This window comes from Myxine glutinosa, chromosome 14 (assembly GCF_964187855.1).
Source record: "Myxine glutinosa chromosome 14, kmMyxGlut1.1, whole genome shotgun sequence".
Classification (NCBI taxonomy): Eukaryota; Metazoa; Chordata; class Myxini; order Myxiniformes; family Myxinidae; genus Myxine; species Myxine glutinosa.
Window position 1 is genome coordinate 42,998,211 of NC_136274.1, and position 14,687 is coordinate 43,012,897.

Below are 14,687 nucleotides of genomic sequence, written 5' to 3' on the forward strand. Positions count from 1 at the left end.
ATGCGCCAAACCAACACATGCGCCAAAACAACACATGCGCCAAACCAACACATGCGCCAAACCAACACATGCGCCAAACCAACACATGCGCCAAACCAACACATGCACCAAACCAACACATGCGCCAAACCAACACATGCACCAAACCAACACATGCACCAAAACAACACGTGCGCCAAACCAACACGTGCGCCAAACCAACATGTGCACCAAACCAACACATGCACCAAACCAACACATGCACCAAAACAACACATGCGCCAAACCAACAAATGCACCAAACCAACACATGCGCCAAACCAACACATGCGCCAAACCAACACATGCACCAAACCAACACATCCGCCAAACCGACACATCCACCAAACCAACACGTGAGCCAAACCAACACATCCGCCAAACCGACACATCCACCAAACCGACACATCCGCCAAACCAACACATGCGCCAAACCAACACATGCACCAAACCAACACATGCACCAAACCAACACATGCACCAAACCAACACGTGCACCAAACCAACACATGCACCAAACCAACAAACACATGCACCAAACCAACACATGCGCCAAACCAACACATGCACCCAAACCAACACATGCGCCAAACCAACACATGCACCAAACCAACAAACACATGCACCCAAACCAACACATGCGCCAAACCAACACATGCACCCAAACCAACACATGCGCCAAACCAACACATGCACCCAAACCAACACATGCACCAAACCAACACATGCGCCAAACCAACACATGCGCCAAACCAACACATGCACCCAAACCAACACATGCGCCAAACCAACACATGCACCAAACCAACAAACACATGCACCCAAACCAACACATCCGCCAAACCAACACATGCACCCAAACCAACACATGCGCCAAACCAACACATGCACCAAACCAACACATGCACCAAACCAACAAACACATGCACCAAACCAACACATGCGCCAAACCAACACATGCACCAAACCAACAAACACATGCACCAAACCAACACATGCGCCAAACCAACACATGCACCAAACCAACAAACACATGCACCAAACCAACACATGCACCAAACCAACACATGCGCCAAAACAACACATGCGCCAAAACAACACATGCGCCAAACCAACACATGCACCAAACCAACACATGCACCAAACCAACACATGCGCCAAACCAACACATGCACCCAAACCAACACATGCGCCAAACCAACACATGCACCCAAACCAACACATGCACCAAACCAACACATGCGCCAAACCAACACATGCACCCAAACCAACACATGCGCCAAACCAACACATGCACCAAACCAACAAACACATGCACCCAAACCAACACATCCGCCAAACCAACACATGCACCCAAACCAACACATGCGCCAAACCAACACATGCACCAAACCAACACATGCACCAAACCAACAAACACATGCACCAAACCAACACATGCGCCAAACCAACACATGCACCAAACCAACAAACACATGCACCAAACCAACACATGCGCCAAACCAACACATGCACCAAACCAACAAACACATGCACCAAACCAACACATGCACCAAACCAACACATGCGCCAAACCAACACATGCACCAAACCAACAAACACATGCACCAAACCAACACATGCACCAAACCAACACATGCGCCAAAACAACACATGCGCCAAACCAACACATGCGCCAAACCAACACATGCACCAAACCAACACATGCGCCAAACCAACACATGCGCCAAACCAACACATGCGCCAAAACAACACATGCGCCAAACCAACACATGCGCCAAACCAACACATGCGCCAAACCAACACATGCACCAAACCAACACATGCGCCAAACCAACACATGCACCAAACCAACACATGCACCAAAACAACACATGCGCCAAACCAACACATGCACCAAACCAAAACATGCGCCAAACCAACACATGCGCCAAACCAACACATCCGCCAAACCAACACATGCGCCAAACCAACACATGCGCCAAACCAACACATGCGCCAAAACAACACATGCGCCAAACCAACACATGCGCCGAAACAACACATGCGCCAAACCAACACATGCGCCAAACCAACACATGCGCCAAACCAACACATGCGCCAAAACAACACATGCACCAAACCAACACATGCACCAAAACAACACATGCGCCAAACCAACACATGCACCAAACCAACACATGCGCCAAACCAACACATGCGCCAAACCAACACATGCGCCAAAACAACACATGCGCCAAACCAACACATGCGCCAAAACAACACATGCGCCAAACCAACACATGCGCCAAACCAACACGTCCGCCAAACCGACACGTCCACCAAACCGACACATCCGCCAAACCAACACATGCGCCAAACCAACACATGCGCCAAACCAACACATGCGCCAAAACAACACATGCGCCAAACCAACACATGCGCCAAAACAACACATGCGCCAAACCAACACATGCGCCAAACCAACACATGCGCCAAACCAACACATGCGCCAAACCAACACATGCACCAAACCAACACATGCGCCAAACCAACACATGCACCAAACCAACACATGCACCAAAACAACACGTGCGCCAAACCAACACGTGCGCCAAACCAACATGTGCACCAAACCAACACATGCACCAAACCAACACATGCACCAAAACAACACATGCGCCAAACCAACAAATGCACCAAACCAACACATGCGCCAAACCAACACATGCGCCAAACCAACACATGCACCAAACCAACACATCCGCCAAACCGACACATCCACCAAACCAACACGTGAGCCAAACCAACACATCCGCCAAACCGACACATCCACCAAACCGACACATCCGCCAAACCAACACATGCGCCAAACCAACACATGCACCAAACCAACACATGCACCAAACCAACACATGCACCAAACCAACACGTGCACCAAACCAACACATGCACCAAACCAACAAACACATGCACCAAACCAACACATGCGCCAAACCAACACATGCACCCAAACCAACACATGCGCCAAACCAACACATGCACCAAACCAACAAACACATGCACCCAAACCAACACATGCGCCAAACCAACACATGCACCCAAACCAACACATGCGCCAAACCAACACATGCACCCAAACCAACACATGCACCAAACCAACACATGCGCCAAACCAACACATGCGCCAAACCAACACATGCACCCAAACCAACACATGCGCCAAACCAACACATGCACCAAACCAACAAACACATGCACCCAAACCAACACATCCGCCAAACCAACACATGCACCCAAACCAACACATGCGCCAAACCAACACATGCACCAAACCAACACATGCACCAAACCAACAAACACATGCACCAAACCAACACATGCGCCAAACCAACACATGCACCAAACCAACAAACACATGCACCAAACCAACACATGCGCCAAACCAACACATGCACCAAACCAACAAACACATGCACCAAACCAACACATGCACCAAACCAACACATGCGCCAAAACAACACATGCGCCAAAACAACACATGCGCCAAACCAACACATGCACCAAACCAACACATGCACCAAACCAACACATGCGCCAAACCAACACATGCACCCAAACCAACACATGCGCCAAACCAACACATGCACCCAAACCAACACATGCACCAAACCAACACATGCGCCAAACCAACACATGCACCCAAACCAACACATGCGCCAAACCAACACATGCACCAAACCAACAAACACATGCACCCAAACCAACACATCCGCCAAACCAACACATGCACCCAAACCAACACATGCGCCAAACCAACACATGCACCAAACCAACACATGCACCAAACCAACAAACACATGCACCAAACCAACACATGCGCCAAACCAACACATGCACCAAACCAACAAACACATGCACCAAACCAACACATGCGCCAAACCAACACATGCACCAAACCAACAAACACATGCACCAAACCAACACATGCACCAAACCAACACATGCGCCAAAACAACACATGCGCCAAAACAACACATGCGCCAAACCAACACATGCACCAAACCAACACATGCACCAAACCATCAAACACATGCACCAAACCAACACATGCACCAAACCAACACATGCACCAAAACAACACATGCGCCAAACCAACACATGCTCCAAACCATCACATGCGCCAAACCAACACATGCACCAAACCAACACATGCACCAAAACAACACATGCGCCAAACCAACACATGCGCCAAACCAACACATGCGCCAAACCAACACATGCACCAAACCAACACATGCACCAAAACAACACATGCGCCAAACCAACACATGCACCAAACCAACACATGCGCCAAACCAACACATGCGCCAAACCAACACATCCGCCAAACCGACACATCCACCAAACCAACACGTGAGCCAAACCCACACATCCGCCAAACCGACATATCCACCAAACCGACACATCCGCCAAACCAACACATGCGCCAAACCAACACATGCACCAAACCAACACATGCACCAAACCAACACATACACCAAACCAACACATGCACCAAACCAACACATGCGCCAAACCAACACATCCGCCAAACCGACACATCCACCAAACCGACACATCCACCAAACCGACACATCCACCAAACCAACACGTGAGCCAAAACAACACGTCCACCAAACCAACACATGCGCCAAAACAAACACATGCGCCAAACCAACACATGCGCCAAACCAACACATGCGCCAAACCAACACATCCGCCAAATCAACACATCTGCCAAACCAACACATGCGCCAAACCAACACATGCGCCAAACCAACACATCTGCCAAACCAACACATCTGCCAAACCAACACATCTGTCAAACCAACACATCCGCCAAATCAACACATCCGCCAAACCAACACATGCTCCAAACCAACACAGGCGCCTCATCAAATAGTGTGTATTATGCTTGTATACAGCAAAATAACACATATTTGACAAGAAACCTTTTTCGTTCAAAACCAGTTTGTTTTTTTGTTTTTTTTGTATACAAGATCGAGGCTCGTGAAAGAGCTAACATTAATCACACAAAAAGTCAAACCGACACATAAAACACAAAAAATAAGGGGAGCGGTAGACAAGATGGGGAGAGAGGGGGAAGGACACAAACATAACATTTGAGAGCAGGGACATCGGGAGAAATGTGGGAGGGGGAGGGCTTGGGGTGAGTTGGGAGAGGTATAAAACATATGAACACTGAAAGGACTTCCAGGAAAGAAGTTGGAATTTAAAAAAAAATAAAAAATTGTGTCTGGGGGGAATTAGCGGGGGTAGAAAAGATCAAGGTTTTGGATGGGGGAAGATAAGAGATGGTGGTGAACAGCTGTTTTAAAGACCTGGAGGTAGGAGTGGGATTGAAGGGAGTGGGGGAGTTTGTTCCAGAGGCTGGAGAAAAGGGGAATGAAAGGGTGAAGGTGAGCAGAGAGTCTAGATTTTGGCAGTTTAACCATAAGTGGGTTGCAGGCAGATCTTGTGCGACCTGAAGGAATATTGGGGGGACAGAGCACAGAGAGAGCTTTTTTTTTCTTTTCTTTTTTCTTTTCTTTTTTTGTATACTGAATCGAGGCTCGTGAAAGAGCTAACATTTACTTCACAAACAAATCAATCAGACAAACAAAATATATAACAAGAGGGAGCGGAAGACAAGAGATGGGGAAGCACACAAACACTTGAGAGCACACAACATTTAAGAGCAGGGAGATGTGTGGGAGGGAGAGGGCTTGGGGGGAGGAGGCGTGTGAAGGGGGGGGGGGTGGGGGGGGGGCGTGGGAGAAGTATAAAACACAAGGACACCAAGGACTTCCAGGACAGAGGTTGTTATTTCAAAAAAGTGGAATTGGGGTGAAATTAGCGGGGATAGAAAAGATCAAGGTTTTGGATGGGTGAAGATAAGAGATGGTGGTGAACAGCTGTTTTAAAGACCTGGAGGGTGGAGTGGGATTGAAGAGAGTGAGGGAGTTTGTTCCAGAGGCGGGAGAAAAGAGGAATGAAGGAGTGAAGGTGAGCAGAGAGTCTTGATTTTGGCAGTTTAACCATAAGAGGTTTCCAGGCAGATCTTGTGCGACCTGTAGGAATATTTGCGGGACAGAGCCCAGAGACAGCTGGGGGGGGGGGGGGGGGCAAGGCCAGAGAGGAGTCGGTAGAAGACGGAAAGACCACCAACCTGCCTGCGATGAGTGAGTGAGAGGCCCTTGGAGTTAGCTTCATCGCGGGAGATTCCAATGATTCTGAACGCTTTGGTTTCAACAGCGTGAAGACGAGCTAGGTGTGAGGCAGGAGCACCAGCCCAGACAGGAGAGCAGTATTCCATTGAGCTGCGGATGAAAGCCTTGTATGTGGTGAGGAGCTCAGGTGTGCCAAGGAAGGACTTTGCACGAGGGAGGATGCCCAGTCGGTGACTGGCTTTGGAGGCCAGATTTGAAATGTGGTTTTCCCAGGAAAGATCATGGCAGATAGTGAGACCCAAAAGCTTGAGCGACAGAACTTCTTGGAGAGGATTGTTGAGAAAGTAGATGGGAGGGTTTTCCAGTCGGTCCTTTCGGAGAGACATTGTAAGAGTTTGAGATTTGTCAGAATTGAAAGACATGTTCCACTTTTTTGACCAGTCTGTGATTATGTCCAGGTCTGCAGAGAGTGAGGAGGCTGCAGACTGCCGATCTGAGGGATGAGGAATGGAGGGGCAGATAGTGGAGTCATCAGCAAAGAGATAGAGAGGATTTTCCAGAGAGTCGGAGAGATCATTCATGAAGACCAGAAATAGCACAGGGCCCGAACACTACCTTGGGGACCTCCAGCCAGAACAGGAAGGGGAGATGAGAGAAATCCATTCAGGGCCACACGTTGCCTACGACCAGAGAGGAAGTCCGCAAGCCATGAGTGGAGATTTCCATGGATACCACAGGAGGAGAGTTTGGTGAGCAGAGATGGGTGCCAGACCGTATCGAAGGCACGTGATATGTCAAGTGAGACAGCTCTGATTTCCTGTTTGGCATTGAGGACCTCCATCCATTGTTGAGACAGCAGAAGCAACATGTCCAGAGTAGAATGACCTGGTCTGAATCCAAATTGATGATCAGAGATCAAGCCATTGGAGAAGAGGAAGGATTTGATATCCGAAGCAATGATGGATTCCATGGCTTTGCTGATAATTGGAAGCAGGCTGATTGGTCTGTAGTTGCAAGGATCTGTTTTTGCTCCTTTTTGTGTAAAGCGGTAATGTTTGCTGATTTCCAAGATGCTGGCAGATGACCTTCTACAAAAGAGAGGGTGAAAAGAACAGAGAGAGGGTGAGATAGAGCGGCAGAGCAGGATTTTAGGACCCGTGAGCTGATGCCATCTGGTCCATTTGCAGAATCAGAGTCGAGGTTTGACAAAAACTTCTCCACCTTGTCAGGAGAGAAGGACACAGAGTCCAGGAGCAGTTGGGTTCGATTGGGAAAGGTGGGAACAGAGAGAGATGGGTTTGGGACACAAGATTTTGAGGCAAACACAGTGTTGAGGCATTCGGCTTTGTCACGTGCGGTGTCAACTGTGTAGCCATTTGAGGTAAGGGAGTGGATGGAGGGGGAACAAACACCAGAAATGGATTTGACCAGACGCCACCAGGATTTGGAGGAAGGAGTCAGGTTTGAGAGTTCAATCTTGAGTGTGGAGAGATCGTGCTTCCTGGGACTCCTGAGGGTAGACACAATCTTGTTCCAAGCTTGGTGGAAGGAACTGAGATTGCCTTCAGTTGGGTTTGCCTTCCAAGAGGCAAAGGCAAGTTGTTTCAGGGCAACTGCCTCACCACAACATTCAGTGTACCATGGACTGGAGGAAGGGTAATACAACTGAAGACGAGATGGGATAAATCTGTGCATGAGAGAGAGCAGTTTGCTTTGGAAGAATTCCCAGGAAGAATTGATGTCAGAGGCAGTAGAGATGGGAGACCAGTCCAGATGATTGATGGCTGCTTGCAGACCGTGCCAGTCAGCCTGAGTGAAATGCCAGACTCTTCGGCGCTGAGGAGGCTCTCTGAGAATGGCCAGAGAGATGTCCACTTTAACAAGCACATGATCAGAAGAACCGATAGGAGCAGAAGAAGAGCAGCAGACATTTGCAGGGAAGTTAGTTATAACCAAGTCCAGAAGAGAAGATACTCCATTGACTGAGATCCGGCTCGGGAAATTGACAGATTGTGTCAGTCCCAATGAGTCACAGAAGTCCTTTGCTGAGGTGCCATTGCTGGTGACAGATGAACCCACACCCAGCCAGCTGGCATGATGACAGTTTAAGTCACCACATATGAGGAAGAGAGAGTTTGGATGAGTTGATAGAAGTTGGTCCATGTTGTCCGACAGCGAAATGTAAATGGAGTCATTATTGTTTGGAGGACGGTACAGAACACATATGAACAAAAGGTGGGAGCAGAGAGGAAGCCGTAGCCAGAGGTACTCTTGGGGGTGGGGTGGAGAGAGGGCAGTGCAAGGAGAGTGAGGAAGAGAGTTTTTGATAAAGATAGCCACCCCACCACCAGGACGAGGCTCAGGTCTATCATACCGGAGGAGGGAGTAACCAGGAAGAGATATTAAGGACTCAGAGACATCTGTGAGGAGGAAAGTTTCTGTTAAGCAGATCAAGTCTGGATTGTCAGAAGCAACCTGAAGGGAGAGATCAATCAGGTTTGAGCGAAGGCCCCGGATGTTTGAGGTCCATACCGTTAATGAGGAGAGAGGGGGAGCATCGGGTGCAGGACAGGGGAGGGGAGGGGTAGGGTCAGATGAAGGATGAGAGGGGGAGGTAGGGAGAGCAGTTGATAGTGTGTCAGAGATTACAGAATAGTTACAAGAAAGGGAAGGATGAGGAGGACGAAAGGTTTGATGGTGATTGGATGAGGCACAGTGAGGGGTTGTTTGAGGGGGGGCAGAGGAAAGTAGTAGGTTGGGGGAGGTGGAGGTATGAGATAGAAGGGAGACGAAGTGGGGAGGAGGCAGCTTTGAGAACGAGGTGGGAGGAGGGAGAATTTGGGAGGGATGGTTGGGGGGGAGATTTGAAGGGGAGGGTTTGCGGGGGAGTTTTGAATGGGTGGGGCAAGGGGGGAGTTTAGGAGGGGAAGCGCAAGGGGGGAGTTTAGTAGGGGAGGGGCAAGGTGGGAGATTTGGAGGGGAGGGGCAAGTTGGGAGATTTTGAGGGGAGGGGCAAGGGGGGAGTTTAGGAGGGGAGGGGCAAGGGCAGAGTTTAGGAGGGGAGGGGCAAGGGGGGAGATTTGGAGGGGAGGGGCAAGGGGGGAGATTTTGAGGGGAGGGGCAAGGGGGGAGTTTAGGAGGGGAGGGGCAAGGGGGGAGTTTAGGAGGGGAGGGGCAAGGGGGGAGATTTGGAGGGGAGGGGCAAGGGGGGAGATTTTGAGGGGAGGGGAAAGGGGGGAGTTTAGGAGGGGAGGGGCAAGGTGGGAGATTTGGAGGGGAGGGGCAAGGGGGACGTGTAGAAAGTGGATGAATAATGAAAGACGAACATTTATAACAAATTCGGTTTGTTGTGATTTTCAAGTTAGCGATCCGTTTAAGAACGATGGAGGAGGGGTGGAATGAATGAGAATTTAGAGCATGTAGTGAGAAATAATTACAAGAGATTGAATATTTTTTTGAAATGGAATGAGTCGAAGAGGAAATTGAAAGGAGCCTTTTAAATAGGAAGAAAAACAGCGTGTTGTAATAAACCACTGAATAAAACTGCGGGGGAAAGTTTAAACATATTTAAAGAGAACCATGAAGAACAATCTTACATTGACAAAAATACCAACGGGGAGAGGGCATTGATGACCAACCAAGAGTCACTTGAACAGGGCAAAAGGTGGAAGGCAAGGGGATAATGGGGGCGGGGCGGGACAGCGCATATGGACAGAGGCAAAAGCACACGATGGGACAAAAGCACACGATGGGACAAAAGCACACGAGGAGAAAGGGAAATAAAAGTTTTTTGGTTTGTTTTTGGGGGGGGGGGGGGGTGGGGGTGGGGGTTACAACGTTAGACAAACAGTAGATGTTCGGGGAAGTTTTGGGGAGAAGGGAAAATCAAAAAACCTAGCAAAAACAGTGAAGGGAGGAACAAACTTCGACGGGGGAAGCCTGAGGCTGCAAGGCCTCACACACGACGCGGCGAACAGAAACGATTAATTTATGAAAGATAAACACCGAGAAACTTCCAAGGGGCACACTATAGGTTCACACACCGAAAGATAAATACAGTTTCGACAAAATACAATTTTGAACAATGACTTAACTTTGAAAACGTGGAGACTGTGTGGAGCTTCGAAAATCCGTGACGTCGTCTCCAGGATCCCGCGAGATCTCTCAAAATAAAAGTGTCCATTTGTCCTCCCAAATTGTCCTCCCAAATTGTCCTCCCAAATTGTCCTCCCAAATCTCCCATTTGGCAATGGTTTGCCAAATAGAAGCAGTTTTGACACAAAAGTGCCCTTATTTTTGGTTGCAAGATGCGATTCTCATGCAGAAAAGTGTGTGTTTCATCAAATAGTGTGTGTTTATGCTTGTTTCCAGCAAAATAACACATATTTGACAAGAAACCTTTTTTGTGCAAAACCAATCTTGTTTGCCAAATATAAGCAGTTTTGACACAAAAGTGCAAGTTTTTTTTGGTTGCAAGGCACTATTCAAGTGCAGAAACGTGTGCGCATATTCAGACAGTGAGTATTAATTATACTTGTGTATATCAAAATAACAGATATTTGACAAGAAACCTTTTCGTGCAAAACCAATCTTGTTTGCCAAATATAAGCAGTTTTGACACAAAGGTGCATTTGTTGCAAGTCACTATTCAAGTGCAGAAACGTGTGTGCTTCATCGAATAAGGTTTATTATGCTTGTGTACAGCAAAATAACACATACGGTACTTTTTTCCTTTTTTTTTTTCGTAATTATTTTTTATTTTTCGCGTGTTTACTGGAGCTTTTTGGCTTCATTAACCCTTTATACATTTATCCTTTGTTTAAACTTGGACACGATGCCGGATAGCTCTCGTTACACGTCTCTTGAAGCGCTAACCCGGAAGCACGGGTTGGTTTGTTCACCTCCGTCGGGAATCGATGTGGAGGCCATTATCCTTGCCGTCGGAGAGATAATCGGTTTGGATAATGTAAAAGCGGCTTCTCGCATGAATAAACGCGTGGTAATCTTTGTTTCCACAGTGCCCATGGTTGCTCAAATAGTCGAGCACGGGCTCTTCTTTGCTCCCGACGTGTTTGTTTAGGTATGTCCACTCGACACGCCGGCAGTTTGGGTTTCTCTAATGCTCCTCCGTTCCTTAAGAACAAAGACCTGGTTACTGAACTAAATAAACTTGGTTCTGTCGTCTCTTCAGTTACAATGGTTCCTGTACGAGGGGAAAATAACCGTTTAAAACACGTCATGTCCTTTCGTCGTTTTGTTTATATGATTTTACCGCGTGGTGTAACCTCTTTAAATGCGGTATTGCCCTTCAAGGTCGAAGGTCACACTTATCGGGTCTTTGTCTCCACAGAGTCTCTAGTTTGTTTTGAGTGTGGTCAATATGGTCATTTAAAAGACTCGTGCCCGAAAAAGTCCACGGATAGAGTTACGATCCTGAATGGTGATGAACATTGAACAGCAGGGCTCTACTGAGATCGTTGTCGATGATGTAAACAGTGTCAGTATGGATGGTGTTGAGATTAACCCCATTGTAGACAAACAGAGAACCAGGAAAAGAACCCTCTCACCTTCTAGCGACCTCAACGAGCCTGATAATAAGGTCTTGGCCGGTCCTCCAACCTACGCTCAAGTGGTTAGTGAAGGTGACGATGGAACGCAACCTCCTCCTCAGCAGTTGCCTCCAGTTGAGGAAATTCCTCAACCGAGGTGCCTTCAGAATCTTTTGAGGGTAATGTGATAAATGCTGAAAATTTATGTGTTGGCCAGACAGCACCTGAGTCACTCTGATGCTTTTTTTGTTTGTTTCTTTTTTGTTTTTTGTTTTTTTGTATATATAATCGAGGCTCGTGAAAGAGCTAACATTTATCACACAAACAAATCAAACAGACAAACAAACAAAGTATATAAAAAGGGGAGCGGCAGACAAGATGGGGAGAGAAGGGGAAGCACATAAACACAACATTTGTGAGGGACATCGGGAGTGTGTGGGAGGGAGAGGGCTTGGGGGGAGGCGGAATGGGAAGGGGCGGGGGTGGGTGGGAGAAGTATAAACACAAGGACACCAAGGACTTCCAGGAAAGAAGTTGGTATTTCAAAAAAGAGGATTTGGGGTGAAATTAGTGGGGGTAGAAAAGATCAAGGTTTTGGATGGGGGGAAGATAAGAGATGGTGGTGAACAGCTGTTTTAAAGACCTGGAGGGAGGAATGGGATTGAAGGGTGTGGGGGAGTTTGTTCCAGAGGCGGGAGAAAAGAGGAATGAAAGAGTGAAGGTGAGCATAGAGTCTTGATTTTGGCAGTTTAACCATAAGAGGGTTGCAGGCAGATCTTGTGCGACCTTTAGGAATATTTGGGGGACAGAGCCCAGAGAGAGCTGGAGGAGCAAGGCCGGAGAGGAGTCGGTAGAAGACAGAAAGACCACCAACCTGCCTGCGTTGGGTGAGTGAAAGGCCCTCTGAGATAGCTTCATCGCAGGAGATTCCAATGATTCTGAATGCTTTGGTTTCAACAGCGTGAAGACGAGCCAGGTGTGAGGCAGGAGCACCAGTCCAGAGGGGAGAGCAGTATTCCATTGAGCTGCGGATGAAAGCCTTGTATGTGGTGAGGAGCTCAGGTGTGCCAAGGAAGGACTTCGCACGACGGAGGATGCCCAGTCGGCGACTGGCTTTGGAGGCCAGATTTGAAATGTGGTTTTCCCAGGAAAGATCATGGCAGGTAGTGAGATCCAAAAGCTTGAGTGACAGAACTTCTTGGAGAGGATTATTCAGAAAGTGGATGGGAGGGTTGTCCAGTCGGTCTTTTCGGAGAGACATCGTAAGAGTGTGAGATTTGTCAGGATTGAAAGACATGTTCCACTTGTTTGCCCAGTCAGTGATTTGTCCAGGTCTGCAGAGAGTGAGGAGGCTGCAGACTGCCGATCTGAGGGATGAGGAATGGAGCGGCAGAGAGTGGAGTCATCAGCAAAGAGATAGAGAGGATTTTCAAGAGAGTCGGAGAGATCATTGATGAAGACCAGAAAAAGCACAGGGCCCAGAACACTGCCTTGGGGAACTCCAGCCTGAACAGGAAGAGGAGATGAGAGAAACCCATTCAGGGCCACACGTTGACTACGACTAGAGAGGAAGTCCGCCAGCAATGCGTGGAGATTTCCATGGATACCAAAGGAGGAGAGTTTGGTGAGCAGTGCAGGGTGCCAGACCATATCGGAGGCACGTGATATGTCGAGGGAGACAGCTCTAAGGGTAAACCTCTTGGAGGTGTTCTGAGGGTAAACCTCCATGTGAGGTTGAGCCTCCTTCTGTGTCCCTTGCTGAAGCTTGTGTTGATTGTGCCACCCCTCCCTCTGTGGGGAGTGGTGAGTGTGTAGGAACTAGTGATGTGTCTGTGATTGAATCCTCCATTGAGGCAGCTGAGCCTTGTCAAGCTCATGGTCAGCAGGGTGATAGTGCTGAAGTCTCAGATTGTCGCGTTGATGAGCCCGTTGCTTCGGCAATGGACTCTCAATGCAATGATTGTGACTCTGATGGGGGTTCTTCGGTTGCCTCAGTGAGTGATGGTGAGGTCGAGTTCTCATCGGAGCATGTCTCTGGAGACTCTGTCCCTCCTGCGGAAATCATGGATTTCCTACAAAAAACTTACCGTAAAAGGCGCGTGAAAATTTGCGATTTCTTTGTTGACATTCACGCCTTCATTATTGGGGCTCAGGAAGTTGTACAACAATCTGCGGCCCTTCATATTTCTGATAAATCACTGAAAAGACTTAAGAGGTACCTTGTCACAGCAAGGACAGAATTAAACCTGTAATGGCTGTGTTGCTGCCTATGTTTTTATGAACATAACAAGCTTGAACATTAATGGTGGGCGCAGTCAGCTGCGTAGGTCCCAGACTGTGCAATTAGCCAGGAGGGAAAAGATTGATGTACTTTTATTGCAAGAAACTCGTGCCACTGCAGACTGCATGGCTGATTGGCAGCAACAGCTGATTGGCACTTGGTTTTTTAGTAATACAGACTCTGTGAGTGCGGGTATTGCTTTTTTGTCAGTTCACGTTTGTCTGTCTCTCCCCCTATCTTTAAGGAAATCGTACCAGGTTATCTAGCCTCTGTAGAGTTTGAATACAATCAGCAACGATTTATGTTTGTTAACGTCTATGGTAATAACGTCTATGGTGTTAACGTCTATGGTATGTTCACTGGTAATTCCCTGTTTGTCGCTAAAGGTGGCAAAAAGGGTTGGCGTCAGGAAGGGCATCCGGCCGTAAAACATTGCTTCAAAAAGGGGACCAAAAAAACAACAACAACCACGGTTCCCGAAAAAGGCCAACCCCCGCTTGCGGGGAAAAATGGCCTCTAAAGGTGGTTATATAACGTCTATGCTCCAAGCGATAGTACAGATAGAGGAACTTTTTTTAATCAGTCCTTTAATTTCCTCTGAGACACCTCTCTTCTGATACGTTGTTGTGCTTAGGGGGTGACTTTAAC